At 39.0% G+C, this 24213-nt stretch overlaps 1 protein-coding gene and 1 long non-coding RNA gene across 4 annotated transcripts in view; one reads left to right on the plus strand and one right to left on the minus strand.

Moving 5' to 3' along the window:
- The window catches only part of LOC129035105 (uncharacterized), a 65608-nt gene extending 45447 nt beyond the window's left edge, over positions 1-20161 (plus strand). Inside the window, exons 3-6 of one of the 2 annotated variants that reach the window (XR_008502107.2) lie at positions 5562-5673; positions 14621-14739; positions 16564-16689; positions 19765-20161. This is a non-coding gene — a long non-coding RNA (uncharacterized LOC129035105). Of the gene's footprint in view, positions 1-5561; positions 5674-14620; positions 14740-16563; positions 16690-19061; positions 19520-19764 lie in introns of those variants that run through there. The other variant, XR_008502106.2, reaches the window with a different exon arrangement.
- Positions 1-24213, minus strand: part of RASGEF1B (RasGEF domain family member 1B) — a 616825-nt gene that overhangs the window by 184791 nt on the left and 407821 nt on the right. The gene's annotated exons all lie outside the window — the stretch shown is intronic.

Below are 24213 nucleotides of genomic sequence, written 5' to 3' on the forward strand. Positions count from 1 at the left end.
ACAATAAGGAAATATATAGTCCTTTTCCTTTTAGTCTTTATTTACTCATCAATATTAGCCAAAAGTAGAAAGTGTTGGTAGAATGTATGTGTATCAAGAAGTGTAATAAACACTGTTGAGTCAGTTGTACAGCGTGTCCACTGTTCTGGTAAGAATGAAACACATATGCATGTACAAGCTACAAAATGTAAATTGTATAATTTCAGTGATTCTGGATATGAATTAGACGTTCTTACATTTACATTCAAAGCTGACATTGTACAATATAAAGATGAATGATAAAATTCATATTAATTTAAATTTTGATTTTTCTTAGAATGACAACAAATAGCAAATTAAAAAAACACCATGACAACTTGAGAGAGAGACTACAGATGAATAAAAAGCACTTTACGTTTCAGTATGTTGAATGACATTTTTTTCCCTTCTTTTTGGACAAAGGATTCTGCATTTACATTTTGCAAGGGGCCCTGCAATTAATGAAGCCAGCCCTGTTGAAAGGGAAAGCATTTCTAGACACCAAAGCACAGGCAAGACAATCATCAATCCTGTTGGTGAGCAGTGAAAAAAGTGTGCCAGACGCGGTGGCTCATGCCTGTAATCGCAGCACTTTGGGAGGCCAAGGCAGGTGGATCACCTGAGGTCAGGAGTTCAAGACCAGCCTGGCCAACATGGCGAAACCCTGTCTCTACTAAAAATACAAAAATTAGCCGGGCATAGTAGCACGTGCTTGTAGTCCCAGCTACTCGGGAGGCTGAGGCAGGAGAATCACTTGAACCCGGGAGGCAGAGGTTGCGGTGAGCCAAGATCCCGCCCCTGCATTCCAGCCTGGGTGACAGAGTGAGACTTTGTCTCAATAACAAAAAAAAGTAACTGACAAAATTCAGTTTTAAAAACTGGTTTGTCTATATAAATTGCCTTGGCATTCATGGCCATCTAAGTGAAATGTATCTTAATGTTAGAGTCCTATGACAAACTGTACTTGATACATTGCAGCACTTTTCCTAAATCAGGAGCTCAGGTAAAATACAAGTGACAGAGATTCCAAATCCAAGTGACAAATTGGATTCCAAAATCACCAAAAACAATCTCTCTAAAAACTCAGGAGCTTGATGGGTCCATGCACCTGTCAATACTCTAACTACAGGCTGAAGTTAAGCTTTGGATTCTGAGACTATACGGACATACAGAATTTCTGTTCTCAAAGATTATATCAATCAATATTTGCATAAATTTTATGAAATGCTAAAATAATAAAAAACAAGAAATATCCATGCATCTTTATAGTTACATGCAACTTTTAAGGAAAAGAGAATAAGCCTTTGTTCTCCCATTTTCAGGGCTTTCGCTGTTTCACAAGCATATGAATTTTGGCTGATAATCTTACATCTTTCTTATAGTGACTCTTGGATTCACTTTTTTTTTCTTTTTTTTTTTTACTAACTCTTGTAAGACAAACAGCTCTGAACATAGTGTGGAAGATACCATAATCTCCTTGAAGCTAAAAGATTGCTCAGAATTATGCTAATATTTCTAAGAAGCATATATAGTAGTAACATTTCCAAAAAATATAGACCTTAACTAGTCTTCCTAAAAATTTCTGTGTTACTAGAAATTAAATGGGGCAAGTTGGCAGATGACATGCCACATGGATTGATAATCCATTGGCATAATTCACTCAGGAAGTAGACAGGTGGGGCAATTATAAGCACAAAGGTTAAAGATGCCCCACCCATTGATTACCTGCACCTGAACTTTCTTGATGGCGAGGTGCGGGGAGATGCTCATTCTATGATGAATAATTAGCAAAAGGTTTAATGTGCAAAATTCCCTGGGAGAGATGGCACATTGGTTTTTATTCGCAATAAGAAGAAAGTGGCTGAGGGAAAATAAACTTTTAAAATCAGGTTTCGGTAGGAAATAGAGCAGACAGGAGTAACCAGTGACTGCAATTGAGAGGGCAGGTGCAATGGGGCACCCCAGATTGCATCTGCTCTATGACTGGGTCTTGGTTTTCCCTGATTACATGTTCTATACCACAGTGATTTATAAGCCAAAAGTAGGCCTTTCCATTTTGATCTCCAGTCTAATGGGGCAAGCAAGTAAATACTCCTAAAAGTATTGTCTATGTAATTAACATTATTTTAGGTATTTAATTATGATTATAATTCTTAGGAATGAAAATAGTGTTTTACAAAAGCAGTTATGGACCTATCAATAGATGTGCTTCTCTTGATAACAGGAGAGCCCTCCCTGGGCTGACTTTAGAATAAGACTAGAGGTGACTCCTATGTGGATATGCCCAGGGCAGCACCTGCTGTAGGGTTCATTCCACAGCATTGTGTGCTCACTTTCAGACAGAGCCTTACTCTGTTGCTCTGGCTGGAGTACAATGGCACAAACAAGACTCACTACAGCCTCAACATCCTGAGCTCAAGTGATCCTCCCACCACAGCCTCCCAAGTAGCTGGGACCACAGGTGCGTGCCACCACAACTAGCTATTTATTTATTTATTTTTCTTTTGGTAAAGACAGAGTCTCATTATGTTGGCCAGGCTGGTCTCGAACTCATAGGCTCAAGCAATCCTTCCACCTTGGCCTTCCAAAATGCTGGTATTTCAGGCATGAGCCACTGTGCCTGGCCTCATTTACTTTTTAATTGTTAAACTAGCTGTTTTATTTATTAGAAAATGTGATCCATTATCCAAACTTCATTCGGATTGAAGAGCATAAAGCTCAGCATCAGATCTGGGTTTGAGACTTTTTTTCTCTCTGATTTTTTAAAAGGGAAATAAAAACCCTACTACCATTTCTCTTACCTGCCCTAATCAGCTCATAGTTTTATTGGGAATGGCCATTCTGGTAAGACAGTGGCAGAGGCATTCTTGACTTTGGTTTCATTCTCAAAGCAATACTCCATGAGATAAAGCATGAGAGCATGACTTTCAAACTAGCATGTAAAGTACCACACAAACGCTAGCTTCTCCCTCTCAGAAACAAAAAGAAATTGATAGTAATATTTATTTTAGTAGAGAGGATGAATGCCAATGACATTTTTATTTGAAATTTTATTATGAAAGGTAAAAATTTAAAAAGCACACATAGGGCATGTTTCAGGACAAGGAATCATCTCATACCCCTTAGTGGGACTGACTTTCCTCTCACATTTCCAAGCAAGGCAGTCTATGCCTTCCCAGACCTCTTGGGCCAACGAGGACAGAGATACTATCTCTACCTTCCCTGGGGCAAGTGGCCTCCTACTCAGCAACCTGAAGGCCAACCAAGACCCTATCTTGGTGGAAACTCTTCCACATCTCCTATGAGTCATTACTCCAAAGGAAGGCACTATCCTGATTTCTAAAACCATCATTTTTCTCCCCCCTGTTCTTGAACTTTACATAAATGAAATTATACAGGATTTATTCTTTGGATCTGCAATCTTTTCCCTGATATTAGGTTTCTGAGATTCATCATGCCATTGTGTATGGCTCTCATTCATTCACTTTCATTGTTGGGTAGCATTGCATTGTGTGACTATATCACAATTTATCCATTTCACTATTGATGGACACTGTATTGTTTTCAGTTTGAAGGTGTTACAACTAATGCAGCTATAAGCATCCTTGTCTATACCTTTTGGTACACATATATACATTTTTCTATAGTGTTTGTAAATGTGAATAGACTTGCTAGATCATAGACTCTGCATGTATTCAATACAGACAATGCCAAAAGTTTTCTAAAGTGGTTTTACCAACTTTCTGAAATACCAAATTTACACTACCTCCAGCAGTATGTTTCTGGAATACCAAATTTACACTACCTCCTTCATGAATGACACCAGGTGAACCTGAACATCTGCATTTACTTTTGTGTTAACATTACCCAGAGCTGGATTCTGTCGCTTGCAAATAAGAACTTCACAAGACAGCTGAAAAATGTGGAGGGAAGAATTACAGATTGAGAATAGCAAGAATAAAGGCCCTAAGGCCATTATGTAACATCTTGTATTGACTTCTTGCCAAGCAGATACTGTATTCACATGTGTACACACACATACATCCCTAGATAGATGAGAGAGAGAGAGAGAGAGACAGAGACAGAGAGAAACAGACAGGTAGATAGCCAGAAATCTTCTCAGTTAATCATTCTAACTTGCAGTTTTATGCAAGCTACTATGTTAGGCAAAACCCTATGAAACAGGTATGATTCACATTTATTTAGATTAGGAAACTCACATCTAATAAGTTCAAATAACTTAGTTAAGATCAACTGTAAGTAGTGACAAAGGAAGGATTTAAATTAAACCCAAGATTGTCTGGCTCCAAAGATTCTGCTGTTCACCAATATACCACAATGAGATTGATTATTTTTAAACCCAAGAAAGAATTGATTCATTTATAAAGGGTATTTAAAGCATATTCTGTTAACTGTCAATAACCTCAAACATCACTAGCTATGTTCCAGGGTTATTTTTTTCCAGTGTATGTGTAGAGCATCCTAGGCAAGAGGGTAGATGTGTCATGAGAAAGATGGAACATTCCAGGGAGTGGAGTGCATGACAAATTGTTTGTGAATATTCTTCATTCACTGCCAGCTGCTGATACTGCATTCCGATTTAACTCAAAACAGTCTTAGGTAATAATGCTAACTAATAATCATAAAATATTTTGCATCCCTAACACATTACAGGTCAGAATGCTGCTAAGTCACAAAAAAACCATACATTTCTTCACCATCTACACTCAAGTCTTTTTTTTTAAAGATGCTGTTTTTCTCAGGGTGAGTGTAGAGTACAGAAGAAATATAATTTTGTTTGCTGTTATGTTTTTATTTCATTCTCATAGTTCAATACAAAATTTGAATCAGCTTATCAAAATACTGTATAAATTTAACCTGTAGGAATTTTATATATTGTAGTATTGGTATATTTCAGTTGGTTAGCTAGTGTGGAAACATGTTTGGCTTTGTTGCTGTTGTTATGTTGGTAATGATTTTTGATGTTTGATTGGCATAAAGTTTTACTGGTTCATGACCCCTGATAAGATTTTTTCCTTGGATGAGATCTCCCTCAATTTGCTTTTTAAGTTTCTATGATTTTAAAAACATAGATGACATAAAAAAGAAAAATTTAAAAACTGACTAGATTTGGAACACACTAAGGTCATTTTTGCATATCATGTAGCACCTATAAAGTCATGTTACATCAAAGGGCAACATTGGAATCCACCTGGAAATCAATAGTTACAACCCCTAAGAAAGGACTTCCCTAGGCCAAATAGGAAAGGGTAAAGTAGGGCAATAAGGAGAGTTTAAATATTTTCTTTTTGAAGCCTGTTTAATTACATTGTTTGATAAACCAATTCTATTTTGAAAGCCTCTCTCTAAAAACTACTATTGAGCAGACAGTTACAGTATCATCTGTTGCCTGCTGCTTATAATTTACAAGTGATTGCTACATGTAAATTGTATAATTAATCAACCTTAAAGAGAAGTGAAAACTGTGCCCTCCATCCAAATGCAAAGCTAATTTTTGGTGTTGGTACTTTCTATTTTTGCAGTTTAGGCTGATGTGAGTGTTTAGCAGCCACATGCATACCAGCTGCTACTTCCAGGAGTGCCACTTTAAGTCTTCAGAATGTGGGCAGCTGACTCCTTCATGAATGACACCAGGTGAGCCTGAATATCTTAATATACTTCATCCTCAGTCATATTCACAGGCAAGGAAATAACTTCCCACTGTCAGAGAAAGGCAGCCTCTTCTGGAGAAGGGCAGACACTCAGCGGATGCAAAGCCCAGTTGCGTAGCACCAGGAAAATGTACACCCCAGTAATTCAAGTAACACTCCTTCCAATCCTTAATATTCTGAATGGACAGTCTACTCTTTTTGAGCATCCCTAGCATTTAATTTATAATCATAATTTTAAAAAGATGATTTCTGAACCATGAAAATTCACTCAATAGCTAAAGACAGATTGAGGTAGAATTCAGCTCTTGATGGAGAACAATCCATTTAGGCTCTGAAATTAAAAAAAAAAAAAAAACTCAGCTAAGAAACTCAGAGAATGAGTCAGCACTGTGGATCCGGAACCTGGTATTTAGGTGTCCTCACCACTAAAGGTGTCTCCAACCTGGTATTTAGTTTCCCTGAATCACCTACCTTCTAATTCCCATTCCCCAATGTATTTAATGATCCTCTTGACTTAAACTCTTAGAGAAAAGCTAAAAATACAAATAAGACATGACAACACAGCCATTATATTCTTCTTAGCATTCTCTTTCAAACTTTACAATTTATCTGTTAATATTAGTATATGCATATAAATAGTTTAAAAAATAAAAACAAAAGTTGATCTACTTTAATTTATTATTACATTTGGTCAATATCTGGACTCTACATGACCTGATAAGAATTGAGAAGTTCTAGTAACAACCACCACATAAATGAGAGTGTAACAAAAAGCATTATGACAGAATTCATAGAGTAAGGAAGAGTTATTTTACCAACTTTTATACAGGAGATTCCTCTGCTTTTGGCTGAACATGAACTCTGGTCTCTGTGAAACCTATTTGTTTTGTCTGAAAGTTGGAATCTAGCTAATGTCAATGTTAGTTTTACCATCAGTCAAGAATTTAGCTTAATATTAAACTTTATAATAAACTGAGAGGATTCACTTGCCTGCTTATTTTCTATGGGTGGCATCCACACATTTGAAATATAGCTATGAATTATGTTAATTTAGTAAAAAACATGTTGCAGATGCAGCTGTTTATTTGCTTTTCATAGCCTATGATATCAGTCCAATGCATGTGTCTTGATTTGGAAGGTCTGATGCACTCTGAGAGTGACTTTGATTTGAGAATAGGCTACACCCAAAGCAACTGTAAGCTATGGCCATGCCCATTTGCTTCAATGTCCTAAAGTTAATGTGTGTGTGCAAATAAAAGAAGGTCCCTGTTCTCTACAATCAGGAGTCAAGTCAAAAGACACTGATTTCAATTTCACATTTAACTGTTTAACAGTTATGATCTCTGAATAGTATTCCGTGGGGGCAAGAAGTCTATGTTTTCCTTGCTGCTGTATCCCTAGCACCTACCATTCTGCCTTGTAAAAAACAAGTGAGTGAAAATATTTTTTGAGTCCTTGTTGCTGAATTGTGTTCTGTGTGCATTTCTGTATTTTCTTTTAAAAATTTATAATGGACATATATTTATAATAATGAAAAAGAATGTTATTTTATAATGCTTAATATTCTTTCTTAATAGTCTAATATAAGTAAACTTCTTTTCCTTATATGAGCCAATTTGTCAATTAGTCTACCCAGAAATTATAATTTAAAAATTTTGAGAGAAATAGGAAATGTCTTAATTGTTTCCTGGCACTGCCTACTTTTACAACTACTGCCTGCAAACATTTTATAAATTCACCCTGCTCCATGAGGAATTTATAAATTCACCATGAGGAACAGGGTGAATTTATAAAAATTGGGCCTGTTGACACGGTGCACAGCTCCTCCTGCCAGGCCTGAGTGTTCAAGGTCAGTGGCTGGGCTGATATGATGGAATTTCCTTCATAATAAGATTAAAAAAGAAAAAAAAAGCCAGAATCTGTTGTTTTTAGAAGATAGGTGCACTAGCTTGTCTTGCTTAATGGGCCTCAGGGGATCAGGTCCACATGAACATCTTTATTCAGAAAGATGGACTCTGCTGGAGCAACTTCACAAAAACAGGACCTACTGCAACCTCCTGCAACCCAGCATTGCATATGTTGTATTGAGTTAAGCCACTGAGATTTTAGGGGCTAAAAACAAATTCCCTTTCAATGAGGGAAAAGAAAGTGAGTATTGAAAGGTACTGGTTCATGTACAAATTTTCATGGCAGGCCAGTAAGTCTTGATTGAATCACCTGAGTGGGCCAATGACTACAGCTTTACCTTTGAGTATAGTTGTTTTCCTTTAACTTAATGAAAAAAAATTTGCCTTAAGTGCTGTTCTTAAATGTGCAATAACATTCATGTAATTATCATTATTTAGTTTTCAGACACCTTTTGACATAAATGTGATATCTCTTCAGTTCTGTGCAAGTAACTCAGATAAATAATGCAATTCATTCATTTGTTCAACAAGTAATGACTGAACAAGGCATTTTCTAGATGCTGCAAATACAACACTGAACAAAACAGAAAACGTCTCGCCCTCATGGAGCTTAGACTCCATGGAACTTAGATTCGAGGGGTGACATAAAACATCAGTAAGTGTAATTGGTAGTATTTCAGAAAGTTAAAAGTTTGAGAAACAAAGATAAATCAGGGAAGGGGGATAGGGAGTGTCTAGGGCAGGGAAGGATTGACATATTCCTGATATCTATGACAGTGCCTGGCACCAAGTAAGTCTTCAGTGAATGAGGACCAGAACATACTGTCATTGTACTAACACTCGGCTTCCCTGCAGTTTTTCTCCTGGATTAGTCTAATACATCTCTTTATATGTATATGGCCTTGAGAATTTGCCCTATTTCCTTCATTGCCCAATAAAGTAGTGGCAGATACTAGCCTCTGAAAAGAAAACAGATCAGCCTCCATTGGTGACATTTCTTTGACTCCTTCCCCAACTGCTCACTGCCTTCTCCTGTTCCAAACTTGTCTTTGCTGCACTCTTGAATATTGGTTCTATTTTTTTTCACAAGCTACTCTTGATTCTTGGTACTTAGTGCTGATAGTTAAGCTCCCCAGTAAACCTTCAATCTTCCTGAAGAATGCGTCTCATTTCCTGAATTAGAGAAGTCATTTGGTGTCTGCTCACCCAAACTGTCTTTCGAGGGACTTTTGTCCACTCTAACCCCTGATAGCTAAGCAGCCACATTTTAAACACACAATTCCTTTTCTTTTCTTCCCTCCTCTCACCCTCATCCAGGGTTCCGGTAATTACACTAATGTCACCATCTGAGCCAAGCTAATCCTTTGGCTTGCTGGTATTAAAAGAAAGATGAGGGCCAGGGACGGTGGCTTATGCCTGTAATCCCAGCATTTTGGGAGGCCGAGGTGGGCAGATCACCTGAGGTCAGGGGTTCAAGACCAGCCTGACCAACATAGTGAAACCCCATCTCTACTAAAAATACAAAATTAGTCAGGTGTGGGGGTGCATGCCTGTAATCCTAGCTACTCAGGAGGCTGAGGCAGGAGACTTGCTTGAACCTGGAAGGTGGAGGTTGCAGTGAGCTGAAATGGTACCATTGCACTTTAGCCTGGGCAACAAGAGTGAAATTCCATTTCAAAAAAAAAAAAAGAAAGATGAGCTGGGATAACTAAGTTCTCTGTCTCCTAAATTTGAATTCAATTATGCAGGCAGACTATAAATTGGTAGTATAAATTAAAGCTGAAGAAAAAGCACCATGAAGCAGAGTTGGGTTCATGGCAAGGCACATGAAATGCAAAATCATGAAGCAATGGACACTGTAAGTAAGCAGAAAAAGCCTCAGAGCAAAGAAAGGAAAACAAATCTGACACTGGGTGGTGGAACCAGAAATAGAAGAAAAGAGAGAAAGAAGGTGGACGAGTGTACTTTATTATTCCCTAGAGTTGTGCCATAAGAGCTTTCTAGTTGCAGTTCTAATTACAGTACTAAATCAATATATATCCCTAATGTTCATTAGCTGAGCATTGAAGGACTTCCTACCTCAGAGCCTTTGCCCTTCCTGTTCCTTCTGCCTAGAACACTCCCTGCACCCCCTTTCCCATTCATCCATTCAGCAAATAATGGAGAAAAAATGAAACAGCAAGGGCAAAACCCCTGAGGCTCTGCCTCATATTTCTGCATTGTTTACTCCCTGCCTTCCTTCAGGTCTCTGCTTAAATGTCACCTATGACAGAAGCATTATAGGTTGATGGTTTATAAAATGACAACTTGTCCATCACTTTCTGTCTCTTTCTTTATTTTGTTTTATTCTTTTTCATAGCACTATCACCATTTGACAAATTGTGTAGTTATTTTTGTGTTTTGCTTGTTTTCCCAACTAAAAGGTGAACTCTGCAAGACAGAGTAACTTCATCAGATTAACTACTATATCTCCAGTGCCTAGGACAGTACATAGTAGGTGCTCAGTAAATATTTGCTTAGTGAATGAATAAATCCAGAGAAAGGTCCCTAGAGGAGATGAAGCTGTGCTGGGTCACAAACAGTTTTTCATGTGAATACAGATAGGAAAGGCATTCTAAGCACAGGAAATAGCATTAGCTAAAGCTCAAAATCAAGAAACAAAATAGTATACAAAGCCACAAAAATATGAACAAATTGGTGCACATGTAGTGTAGTTGAAATGAGATGCAGGGACACAGTAATTAGAGACAAATGTAGATACATAAGCCAGATTATGCAGTATTAGATGCCATGTTAAGGAATATGGGCTTTATTCAGTAGGCGAAGAGCATCCACTGAAAAGTTTTAAGCATATATTAGGACTATATGGTAGGCAAAATTCTAAGATAGTTCCTCAAATTTCCAGACCAAGTGTACTCATATCTTCTCTTGGTTATTGAAGTAAACACTAATATATAACATATATTATGATATGATAATTGATATATATTAGATATCATATTAGTACATATATTATATTATATATAATATATATTATATAGGATATTAGTACATATTATATATTATTAGTGTATATTATATATAGTACATATTAGTATATTAGTATATATTATATAATTGAGATATATGTGTGTGTATATGTGTGTGTGTGTGTGTGTATGTGTGTGTATAGAAGAGATTTTTGCAGATGTAATTAAGGTAATAAATCAGTTGACTTTAAGATAGGGAGATTATCCTTGGTGAGCCTGACCTAATCAGGTGAGCCCTTAAAAGGGACTGAGATTTCTTTCTTTCTTTTTTTTTTTTTTTAAGACAGGCTCTCTCTGTCATCTGGGCTGGAGTGCAGTGGTGCAGTCTCAGGTTACGGCAACCTCCACCTCACCTCCTGGGTTCAAGCGAGTCTCCTGCCTCAGCTGCCTGAGTGGCAGGGATTACAGGCACGTGCCACCACGCCCATCTAATTTTTGTATTTTTAGTAGAGATGGGGTCTCACCATGTTGGTCAGGCTCATCTTGAACTCCTGACCTCAAGTGATCCACCAGCCTTGGCCTCCCAAAGTGCTAGAATTACAGGTGTGAGCCACTACGCCCAGCCTGAGCTCTTTTGATAAATTGGATATAAGTACGATTCTCCATTGCTGGCTGGGGCCATGTGACAAGCAATGGGAATGGCCTGTAGGAAATGAGAGGGCCCCTGGCTAACAACCAGCAAGGGAATGGCACCTCAGTCCTACAATGGAAAGGAATTGAAATCTGCCAGCAGCCTGAATGAGCCTGGAAGTGAATCCCAAGTTCCAGCTCAGACCACAGTCAAGCAACACCATGATTTCAACCTAGTGAGACCCTGAGCAGGGATCCAGCTACTCCTTGCCTACAGAAATGTGAGCTAATAAATGAGTGTTTCTTTATGCCACTGTGCTTATGGCAATCTGTTATACTAGAATAGAAAAACTGCTAGACTGTGTGGAAAACAGCTTGGAGAGGGTTAAGACTAGAGACAGGGAGCCAGGGTGGGGGGTGCTGCAGTCATCCAGACATGGGAGGAATGCCCAGAATTGCAATGATCCTATACCTCTGAAACTCATAGGGGCCTTCCTTCTCTGCTGAGCTGAGCACACCACTGCCTTTGAACTCTACACTTTAAAGCACACTGTAACTTTGGAGGAAGCTACTTTTCATCGATAGGTTGGCTCCACCAGCTCTGATGAATCCATTCCCAGCTTTTCCATCTTCCTGCCAACATGCGGTACTGGGTATCAACAAGTTTCCTGTCCAAGCCCCCTGAGTTGTAAAAATCAGCCATGCTTCTCACCAATAGCTTCCTTTGGAGGCATGGACACATAGCAGTTCTCAACCTTGGCAGCCCATGACAATGGTCTTGAGAGCTTTTAAAACCATGATATCCAGCCCAACCCCTCAGAGATTCTCATTCAACTGGGTCTCAGGCATTGTGTTTATTTGTTTGTTTGTTTGTTTTAACTCTTTCAGTGATTGTGGCGTATAGCCCTGGTTGAAAACAACTGAAATATAGCCTCAATTTGAAGGTACAGGATTTGAGAGATGATATTCAGTAATAAAATGTCATTTTCTCATCTATCTTCAGAACAGCATTATAGAATATTCTCTTTTCGCCTCCCTCTTCTCTTCTTCCAACTTTCCCAGTAAGAAAACTATCATCATTATTATGTAAAATTTGTTAAATTAACATTTCATTATAGAAATGATTTCAAGTAGTTGACGAGGAGACTAAGGCTCAAAATAAATTAAATGAATTGCTTCATAATCACATCATTTGTGGGCTAAACACAATCTCAAACTAACTTCATGTCCCAAACCTTATGTTTTCCCCACCAACACCATTCCATAAGGAACTGTAAAGAATATATCTACCTCTGTTTATATCAGTCACCACCTACTGACTATGTTCTAGATACTGTCAAGTATGTTTCAGATTTCATTTGATTCTCACATTGATGTTATGGGGTAAGAATAGATACATCCACAGTGATAAAACTGAGGTTTGAAGTGGTTAAAAAACTAACCCAGGGTCAGACAACAAGTAAATGATTAATTCAGAATATATGTAGCAATCTTCTGATTCCAAGTTCAGTGTTCCTACTATACTCACTTGATCCTAGAGACAAACGACTCTGTCAAAGGCAGAATATGCTTGGAAAGAACATTCTTCAGCCCAAATAAAATAAAAATAATCCCCACTATTTCTTCAAGTTTCTCCCCCACCACTTGGGGTACTCACATAAATTCTCCACTTGATTCTAAAGCTGCACTTTATGAAACAGCTTGCTGATAATTACAGTGATCCTAATAAGACACTGTATTCCAAAAATCAGGTGACTATACAGGCACACATTTAGACATATGTGAATACAAGTGAGAAACACAAGACATCTATACCACAGAAAGTGAATTATGATTATTCCGGGAAGTGAGTGATTTTTTTCCTTCTTGTTCTCCTTCACTTTCTCTTTCTTCTCCCTCTCCCTCTCCCTCCTTCTCCTCTTCTTCTTTTTCTTCTTCTTCCATTTCTCTTTCTAAATTTTCCACAATGAAAATGTAATATTTTATAATTAGGAAAAAGTTAAATGATGAAAATAGAAAAAAATGACAGTCTCCAAAATTCTTTTTTCCTGCCTCATCTATCCCACTGCTATGTATTAATACTCAACCCCCTTCCTCCAAAGTTTATTTGGTATTAGGCTCAAATAAACCCTCTCCTTATATATTGCTATGTTCATTCATTTACAACTGCAGCTACGTGCCTATAAATTGCCCATGACAATAGAAAGATAAGTAATATTCTCCCTTTGTCCTCAAGAACCTCACATCTAGCGTGACAAACTAATTAATGGGTTATTATTACGTAACTTTGGTATTACACCATAAGAAAGAAGGAACGCTTTCATTCTCTACTTTTCATCTTGAGAAAAATGTCTTCATGGTTCCACTTATCTTTAATTTGAAAGGGTCTATACCTGGCAGCTGCTCCATTATCGGAAAGTCACACAAGTCTGTCTTGAAACAGCATGTGTATTTACAGAAAGACATAGAAAGAGAAAATAGCAGTGGTGGAAGAATAGACCTACAATGTTGGACTATAAGTAGGGTGGCCTTAGCATTTATCATCCAAACATTTGAGATGCTTGTGAGAATGGAAAAGGGTGGCATTAAAAGTTATCCTAGGGGCCAGGCGTGGTGGCTCATTCCTGCAATCCCAGTACTTTGGGAGGCCAAGGCGGGCAGATCACTTGAGTTCAGGAGCTGGAGACCAGCCTGGCCAACATGGTAAAACCTCATCTCTACTAAAAAATACAAAAAATAGGCCAGACCTGGTGGCATGCACCTGTAATCCCAGCTACTCAGGAGGCTGAGGCAGCGGAATCGCTTGAACCCGGGAGGCAGAGGCTGCAGTGTGCCAAGATTGCACTACTGCACTCCAGCCAGGGTGACAGAGCGAGACTCCGTTAAAAAAAAAAAAAAAAAAAAAAGGTGGGCATCGTGGTGCACGCCTGTAATGCCAGCTACTCAGGAGGCTGAGGCAGGAGAACTGCATGAATCTCGGAAGTGAAGGTTGCAGTGAGCCGAGATCGCTCCACTGCACTATAGCCTGGGTGACAAAGCGAGACTCCATCTCAAAAAACAAAAAAGTTATCCTGGGCAACAGACATGAAACTCTCCATTTTTTCCAAGAAAACTGTGACATATATTCATGCTTATATGGAATTAAGAGAGTCAAGACGTTTTTTCCCATTGAGATGACTTCTCGTGGAAAATCAAGGATATTTATTGAGCCCTTTCACATTCAGTTTTGCAACAATCCTGAAATAATTCCTATTCATGTCATTTGCATCATTCCACACATGGACCACCTGCTTTACGAGTTTGCCATGTATGTAGAGGACATTTCCACCAGCTCGGTATTCCTCATGGGGCTCCCAGTTCCTTACCTGCATCCTAGGACAATTCTGCCCAGGAATTTATTCTTCTGGGTCCTTTGTCTCTGCAGCCATACTTCTGAAACTACAGCTGCTGGGCCTCTCTGAGCCTTCTCCGTGTGATGGCAGAGGCAGACCTAGTCGTAGCTGCAGAAACAAAGGTGAAGGACCACCTGAAGCTGGCTGGTGGGTAAGGAGCAGTGGCTTGGGCTTTGTTGCTGGTATGGATTTCTCCTGTTTGCTGTGGGGAAGTAATGAGGGAGCCCCGTCGTGTTCACCACACACAGGCTCCATCAGTGCAAAATTTCACTCGGCAGATGAACACAGACAGATGCACATTTTCTTCACCAATGAAATATTAAACATGACAGGTGTGTTACTCGTCGGGAAACACTGCATGCAAAATGCATGTGTAACCCACGAGGTCTTCCTCATTTCATCCCTCCTGCTCAGCTAGGGTTCTAGGAGATGATATTCCTCCTGCAACTATGTTCAGGTATTTAATTCCAAAAGTTACGGTCAATGGTATCTTTGGGAAGATAATTTAAAGGCTTTTGGCTTTAAATTAAGGATCCATTAAGATAATAAAATGTTGTCTTCGACTTTATTGTTATTCTGCCTAAGGGATCTGTGGGAGAACACAGGATAAAAACTATGGAGAGAAAGATTCCCGTCACTATAGAAACAGATTCATTTATTTTTATAGGCTGATTTCTAATTCCTCTCCCTGGGCAAAGCTCCCACTAACTTCTGATGCTAGGAGATGATGCTCATTCAAAAGATATTTTGCTGCTTGGGGTTGCCTTTCCTGTTTATTTGGAGAGAAGGTTGGTAGGAGAGAAGGGCTCAGTAAAGAGGCAAGATGATAAGAATATCTTTCCAATGGTTTGACTTAAATCAGAGTAGCCAACTGATTGGAGTGAGAAGGCCATATTCAGAACTCACTACCAATATAGGAAAAGGAAGCCCCTTAAGTGTTACTAGCTTGACGTCAACTCTTAAAAAAGGCAAAATACACAGAGAGCAGGTTCAAGAAGCATAACTCCCGCATAAAATTCTGTCTGTTGACTATGTTCAGCCTAGAACCTCATAACTATATATAGAGATCATCACAAAGGGTAGCATTCTTTAGGAACCACCATAGGTTTCCAGTCAATTATTTTTAACTACTAATTTCTTACTGTTTGTGAAGTTTATATTACCCACTGGGATGCCAAATTCTCTCTCTTTCAAGCAGGGATCTTGTGGATAAGGAACAGCATCTTACTTCCCCTAATAGCAACTTCCAAGAACAAATGAGGATTGTAATTGATACCTGCTGCTATGCTGTTGCACTCTCAGCCTGAGAAGATAGCAGCTTGATGATTTAACTCAATCTGGTTTAAGAGATCATGCGTTGCTGTTACTTTGCGTGAAAATGACATCATGCCTGGTTATTCAATGTGCTGCGCAATCCAACAAACTGAGGATGGCCAATCACAGATCTCTGTGTCAGAATTTGGTCAAAGCTCTGGAATGCAGGATGAAACAGCGCATGCAGAACTGGTAGAAAGATCAGTGGAGCAATTCATCCATCAAATCTGACCAAACAGCTGCCACTCCCCTTTCAGGCAACTCAGACATTAGCCATCAGTCCTGGAAAGCCATAGGAGCAAAGCCAGTTAAATCATGATTCAGCAAATTGAAGTTCAAGTAAAGTGCAATGCAGCAGCGTGTTTGTGCAGGTGTGTGCACAAACGTCTTGTGCACACAACGTATATGTATATGAACGTATATGAAGACGTTCATATACGTCATATACGTTCATATACGTTCATATACGTCTTCATACGTATATGAAGAAGGCACAGGTGTGGTGAAAGTTTCCCTAGATTGAGTTCTCTATTTAATCTTTAATATAGAGGAAACAAAATTAAGCAATTGGTATTAAAATGTCTGTTTCACATTGCCAAATATTTGACCTCAGGAAATACCTGGATGTTTGGCCAACTTCTTCATCATGTATTTGATACAGGTACTGTTCTATGCTTACTTCAGTGCACATATGCACACAGGCCTTCAGAGACGGTTACCCCATTTACCCCATTTGGCTGCCTCTTATCCAAAGGACTCTAAGTGACACTGAAAGCAGGATGCAGAGGTGGGTAAAAATATGCGTAGGAGAAGACTAAGTAACTCAACCTGGGGTGGAAGAGTACATGATGTAATATTGCATATCCCAAGGTCACATTTTCCACAGCAGGTGGGGGAGGGTGGTATATGATTTAAGGATTTTGGCAAAAGCACTAGCATCCCTCTGTATTAGAAATAAAAACCAAGAGATATCCATATAATAGAAAACTGGATAAATCACACACTAAAATCTTTATTTCAAGTCAATAACTGTATGTTGAAAGAAATGTGCAAGGTACTAGGCAGGAGACAACATTACCATACACAAGCCTCGCCCTCAATGCCTTTACAGTCCAGTGAAGGATTGAGACACAGAAACAATGAATCATTGGCAAAAGGAAGGGGGAAGGAGGAGTCTAACATGATGCTAAGATTCCTACTTGAGTGACTAGCAAGCAATATGGAAGGATGAGCAATTAAATATTTTTTCAAATATTACAAAGGCAACACGTGCTCATTCATCCCCATCACACCCCACCCCGGGAAACAACATTAAGTCAGCTGACTATCCCTCCATTCCCATGTCCATTCAAACACACAAACACATATACACAGGTAGTTTTTTGTTATTTTTGTTTTTATAATAATGGGATGATGTACATATTAATTTGCAAGCTGCTTTATTCACTTCAGAATATATCATAGATGCGTTTTCACACTGAAGAGCTGCAAAATGGCCATAATTCATTGTCATCTATTCTGCTCTGATGGGAATTCAGGTTGTTCTCAGTTTTCTATCACTACTAACAATAAGCATCCTTACAAATATATCTTTATCTAGAGAGGTGCTTTGAATTCAATAAGATAGAGTCTAAAAGTAGGATTGCTGGGTTAAAAGGTATATGTACTTTTTTTTTGTTTTTTGAGACAGAGTCTCACTCCATCACCCAAGCTGGAGTGCAGTGGCATGATCTCAGCTCACTGCAACCTCTGCCTCCTGGGTTCAAATGGTTCTCCTGCCTCAGCCTCACGAGTAGCTGGGATTATAGGTGCCTGCCACCATGCCCAGCTAGTTTTTGTATTTTTAGTAGAGACAGGGTTTCACCATGTTGGCCAGGCTGGTCTTGAACTCTTGACCTCAAATGATCCACCCGCTTCAGCCTCCCAAAGTGCTGGGATTACAGGCGTGAGTCACTGTGTCCGTCCAGTATACGTACTTTTCATTATAACTAAGTCTTCCAGATTTCTTTTCAAAGAAGGTGAAGCAATTTATGTGATACATGGAAATTCTTACTGATGCTGAGCAACTCTGAGAACTGGAGGCCTGAGTACAGCAGAAAAAGGAAGGGAACAGTATTTAGATTGATTTTCAACTAGTTAAGTCTAAGATGTCTGCTGGGTGTTTATAGGTTGATACCTAGTTGAATAGCTCAGCTCTGGCACTAACAGATTTACATGTGAGTGAGGACAAAGAAGTGGATGGAATAGCTCTGAGGAAGAGAATGGAGCCGAGAAGTGGGGTGACTATAGATCTCAAGGTAGCTCCTCCATCATGAAGCTGAGTGGGAAAATTCGGAATTAGCAAAGGAGGCTGTGGGTATGTCTGAGAGGTAGGTGGAAGCAGAAAGAGTGCAAACTAAGGGAAACAAGAGGAAGAGCCAGTCTCAAAAAGCAGAACATGGACTACGGCATCAAACGTGGGGTGAGATCTTTAATCACAGTGACCTGGATGTTGCTATTATATCTCATATTTTAGGGCACAGAAATGGAAATTCCAATCTCATATTTTTTTAAAAAAATTTTGCAATTCCCATGGTAGCCTTGGGAATTGCAAGTGCCAACTGTAAGGAATAGGGTGATACTGACATGTCAAATACACTTTTAACCAAAAATCATCCCAGGGCATCCCAGCTATTGGGGATTATACTCCACACCCCGCAAGAAGTTCTTCAGCAACACTGGAAATGAGTTGGAAAATGGTCATTTCCCCTCCCCATGCCCGCCTTGTGAAAGAAGCCCTGTCAATCACAGAATAAAAGGCCCTAAATCATTCACTGAGCAGAAAAACAGCCTGTAAATTATCAAAAGCTTATTACATAGCACATAGGCTATGATGCTGAAATTTCACTCTCATCAGTTCTTTCTGGACAATGGAAATGGAGTCTTCACCTGCCTATTTCAAAAGTCCTCTTGATGATAAGCTCTAAATATGTTGCTGCAACACACCATGTGATTATCTACATCATACACCTCATGACATTGTCCTATGTTTGTGGAGGGGATTCAGGACAGGAAATGACTCTGTCATAACTGGGCACACTTATGTACACACTTAAAATGTTTAACCTCCAGGGAACACTGACAATCCCCTCCCTCTGCCTGCTCATTTCTTTTGTGTAGTGATGACCCACTCCTGTTGATAAGCAGCATATGTAGGAAATGCTCCAGAGGAAAAGAACAGCCATTTTACACTATGACTAGGCCATACTTCAACTGGCCTGATGAGAAGGACAGCAAGCTTTTCAACACTGGCCTCATGGAGTCAGGTGATGCACAGGTATCAAATGCTATCCCTCAGACAGGTTTTTAAGAGGACAGTATTTGCACAACAGTGATAAAGGCTACCATGGGAATTGCAAATTCGATTTGACTTACAGCAGTCATGCTTTCCTCTAGAGACAGAGAGGATTTGAGCTGCAGGGAAACACACACATACACACACACACACAACTCCTTGCACTGCCTGAAAATTAGTATGGATTGACAAAATGAAATAGCATAGTAGACTGGCAGAGGGATGATAATTGCAGTAGGGCAACCAGGGCTGGTTGAGCCCAGAGGAGGAAATTATCATTTTGATTATGTTCAGGAGAATCTATTTATGAGTACAGGTTTCCTAGCTGAGTCAGATTAAATATTTTTCTGGATCGAAAACACAAAATTTCTATAAAAATAAACTTAGGTAAATTCTTTGACCCAGAATCTTTTCAATCATTTCTGCTTGATGAAAAGCAGTCGTACAGGGGAAGGCTTCTCATTTATCTCACGGATCATTTACACCTGCAACTTGGCAGCAGTCTTACCAAGTGTCCTCTCCACACAGCCACCTGCCATACCTGAGTCTCCTTTTCCTCATGCTTCTTCAGCCCATTGGCTCACCCCACATGACAGAGAACACAACCTCTGTAAGAATGAGGAAGTGAAAGCACTGTGCAAAAGAAAAGCTGGTATACAAGGCTGGTGATACGTCTGCAAAAGGCAAACTGCAACGTGTTAAACTTGAAATTCAGACAGACCTGAGTTCAAATTCCATCTCAGCCACTTACAAGGTGGATGACCTTGGGCAAGTTACACAACCTTTGTTTCCTTATGTGTAAGATAGGGAAATCAATATTCACTTCTTAGGATTGTGGTAAGGATTGGAGGGGAAAATTAATAATCAATGGATCCAGACATGCACATGTTTAGTGTCCCTGGCATATTGTAGGGATTACATTACATTACAATGTAATGATTATGTGGAGAATCTATAAAATCCTATAAAAATTTGCCTGAGTTGTTGACTCCGAAGTAATAAACTAGTTTTCTTTAATGTTAAATGCCAAAAGCATTACTCAAGAAATATTTCCTGATTGTTTTTTCTCATAAAACCCACAACATTCTTTCTCATCAAGTTGGCTAGAGGATTTTGAGGGTTGGGGACCCCACTGGACGCAGGTTTTGTTCTAATTGAATTGCATTAAGGTTAGAAAAGAATGAATGATTTAGGAAGCTATTTCTAATTCTTTATATGGCCCCAGGGAGTCCACACCACCACAGCTCATCTTACTTGTCTTATAGATCCTGCTGTAGGACCATAAATTCCCTGCCTGCTTTCTCATGAAAACCTGCCTCCCTTCTCCATGAGTGCTTTTCTCCCCTTCAGGCTCTGCTCAAGTTCCCCACTGAGAGCTGGCCAGGCAAAGGGTCTCAATCAAGAAGGCTGGTTGTAGACAGAGGGCTGAAGCTAGAGGAAGGTACCCACAGGAACCACTTTTGGAATGGGGAGAGCCAGAGGGGTGAGACCAGGTGCCTTCTCCACATCCAGAAGCATCTGTGTAACACCTGAATTGTGCCAGGCCACAGCTAGGCATCAAGGACACAGTGCCTGAGAAGTCACAGTCCCTTGGCACCTTGTAAGGGGCATAGACACATGAACAGCACTTATAACATTGTCATTATTCCTAGTGATTGAGGAAAGAGAGGGTGCACAGAGATAAGTCTCCTGACCCAGAATGGGTTCCCCAAGGAAGTGAGGTGAAAGACTCAGTAGGAGTTAGCCAGGCAAAGGAAGTTGGGATGAGAGATCAATTATTATTATTAACGGGAACAACTAGATGGACATTAGGTTCAGCTGGCAGGAATGAGGCTACGGGAGGAAGAGGGTACCTAGAGACAGAGCTCAGCTGAATGTAGATCCTCAGGGAAGTAGGAAGGGAAATGAACACCAAAGACCCAGGTGATGCTACAATTGCATTAGACCATCCTGTGACTCCTCATTACTGGTTATTAGATCCACTCAAAAGCACAGAGATGAGACTCAGGCTCAGGCAAATGATCACTGTTTCTCAGTGCGGGGAGCCCTCTTCACATTCTGGGTGGGAAAATTCTTTGTTGAGAAGTGTCTCACATTGAAAGACATATAGCATCTCTTGCCTATCAGCATATTCCAGTAGTCTCCTCAGTCTTTGTAACAGCAACGCTGTTCTAAACAGCCTCCAGGTATAATTCCGCTCATCATTAGGAACCACTACAACAGTTTATTATCCACATATATTTTGAATTTGAAAGCATCTCCTAGGAAGGTTGGAAGCTCTCAGCCTAGCAGAAGGTTGAGAAGGATCTAGAACCTCAAAGTACTAGGCTCCAGTGAAGGTAAGTGCTCTAGAATCCATCCACGTTACAAGTTCAAATTGATAAATACACAGTTCTTCAAAGGAAAATACTAATTAAATAAACAATACTCAATGTTACTTGAGCCTTTCTTTCCTATATTCAACTACAAAGAAGTAACCTCTATAAGGATAGGAAGTTCTGATTTCTGAAGTAGGGATAAACCAGTTCTACATCTCTGGCACACACACAGAATGAAGCAGAAGTTGACACAAATTATGTAGATGGAATAATTATAGGTGTCTCTCAGAAATGTCAATAAATAAATTTCTCTGGCAATTTAAAGTTTTTCAGACCTAGTGTCAGAGAAAACAACACCTAGAGTTAATTCCTTACATCATCTCACAAAAATGATTCAAGGCTGATCAGATTTTGTTTGTCTATTCAGTGCCCTTACTGGGTCCATTTCCCACATCCACCCTGCTCCTCCCTGCAAGGGAAGGATGAAGCACCATAGCATACACCACTAAGGAGATAACCATCGAGTCTTCAGGCCTGGGGAGGGATTGGTGGACACCAACTTCCATTTGAGAATCACTTTCTACTGTCCTCTTTGGGTTTAAATCATCCTTGGCTTTATTAGGCCAGCGTCCCAAGACTACTTGGAGCATTTTGGAGAGCTGGAATCATCTGGGCCTCTGAGATGCAGATTACCTCTCTGCCGCCTGCCTCTCTCAAACACTCTTTACAGGCAGAACATATACAGCGGCTCTGACTGGCCAGCCTGCCACCCTTTTCAGCATCTGCACCTCATCCCTTAGCTGTACAAAGGAGGATAAGACCCAGAGGGAGGACAACCAATCCTTCTGTTCCTGAACCACTAGCCATGTGAGCGTTGCTCTTCAAGCAGTTGCTATGTTTTACCTTCAGGCCAGAGAAAAGGAATTTTGAGATATTGGGGTAAACAAGACAGCTAGAGTTGTATAATAAACTAATAGCAATTAACGTAAAGAAGGAATTAGGCATGGTTACCTAGCCACAGAACCTACCATCAGTCCAGCTGGGTTATGCATTAAGGAATGAATACCAGGGGAAAGAGGCATTTGGGAAAATGTGTGGCAGTAAGCAGTGTGGGCAGACACAGCTGTGACCTCCAGCCAGGTCTCCAGGGTTTGCTTGCTTGCTTTTCTTTTTTAGAAAAGTTAAAAAAAAATTGATAATAATTTTCTTACCACCAAATTTTCTATGTGAAATAATGAATACAGACTAAATCAAATCATTCAGTTGTTAAAAAGGCAATGGTAGATAATTTTAAATGTTTTACAGACATAAAATAAATCTGACAAAATCAGTAGATTTCCCAAACTTGAGTCATTTTCTCATGATAAGGCATTTCTCTCAAGATAAGGCAGCATAAGGCTAGACATTAATTTTTGACAAGGGTACCAAAACAATTCCATGGGGGAAATAATAGTTTTTTTTTTCAACAAATGGTGCATATCTATATGCAAAAGAATGAAACTGGACCCCTTTCTCACATGATAGATGAAAATTAACCCCAAAAGGACCATAGACCTAAATGTAAGAACAAAAATTATAAAACTCATAGAAGAAAGCATAGAAGTAAATCTTCAATGATTTTGGGTTAAGCAAGGTCTTAAATATAATACCAAAAGCAAGTGAAACAAAAGAAAAAAATAAATTAGACTGCCTCAAAATTAAAAATTTTTATGCTTCAAAGGACATCAACAAGAAAATGAAAAGATGACTTATAAAATTGGGGAAAATTTGCATGTTACATATCTGATAATAGATTTATATCTAGAATATATGAAGAACTCTTACAACTCAATAAAATAAAGAAAGATACCCCAATTAAAATATGGGCTTAGCCAGTGCTTTGGGAGGCTGAGGCAGGGGGATCGCTTGAGCCCAGGAGTTTGAGGCTACAGTGAGCTATGATCGTGCCACTGCACTCCAGCCTAGGTGACAAAGCAAGACCCTGACTCTAATATATATATATATATATATATATGATATATATTATAATATATAGATATATATGATATATCTATATATAATATATAATATATAGATATATAATAATAATCTATATATTATATATAGATAATATATAATCTATATATAATATAATATATAGATATATATTATCTATATATAATATAATATATTATATATTATTTTACTTTTAATTTAATATATATTTATATATATTTTACATTTAATTATATATATATTAAATTATATAATATTTTACATATATACGTAAAATGTGCTTAGAATTTAAACAGAAGATTTGAAAGATTTACAAATGGTTAGTAAGGACATGAAAAGATGTCCCATGTTATTAGCTATTAGAAAAATGCAAATCAAAACTACAACAAGGTACCACACTACACCCATCACACCATTGTAGGATGGCTATAATCAAAAACAGGGATAACAATAAATGTTAGCAATTAAGAAATGTATGCCTTCCCGGCTGGGCGCAGTGGTTCACACCTGTAATCCCAGCACTTTGGGAGGCTGAGGCAGATGGATCATTTGAGGTCAGGAGTTCAAGACCAACCTGGCCAACATGGTAAAACATCGTCTCTACTAAAAATACAAAAATTAGCTGGGCATGGTGGCACGAGCCTGTAATCCCATCTACTCAGGA

This window comes from Pongo pygmaeus, chromosome 3 (genome assembly GCF_028885625.2).
Source record: "Pongo pygmaeus isolate AG05252 chromosome 3, NHGRI_mPonPyg2-v2.0_pri, whole genome shotgun sequence".
Classification (NCBI taxonomy): Eukaryota; Metazoa; Chordata; class Mammalia; order Primates; family Hominidae; genus Pongo; species Pongo pygmaeus.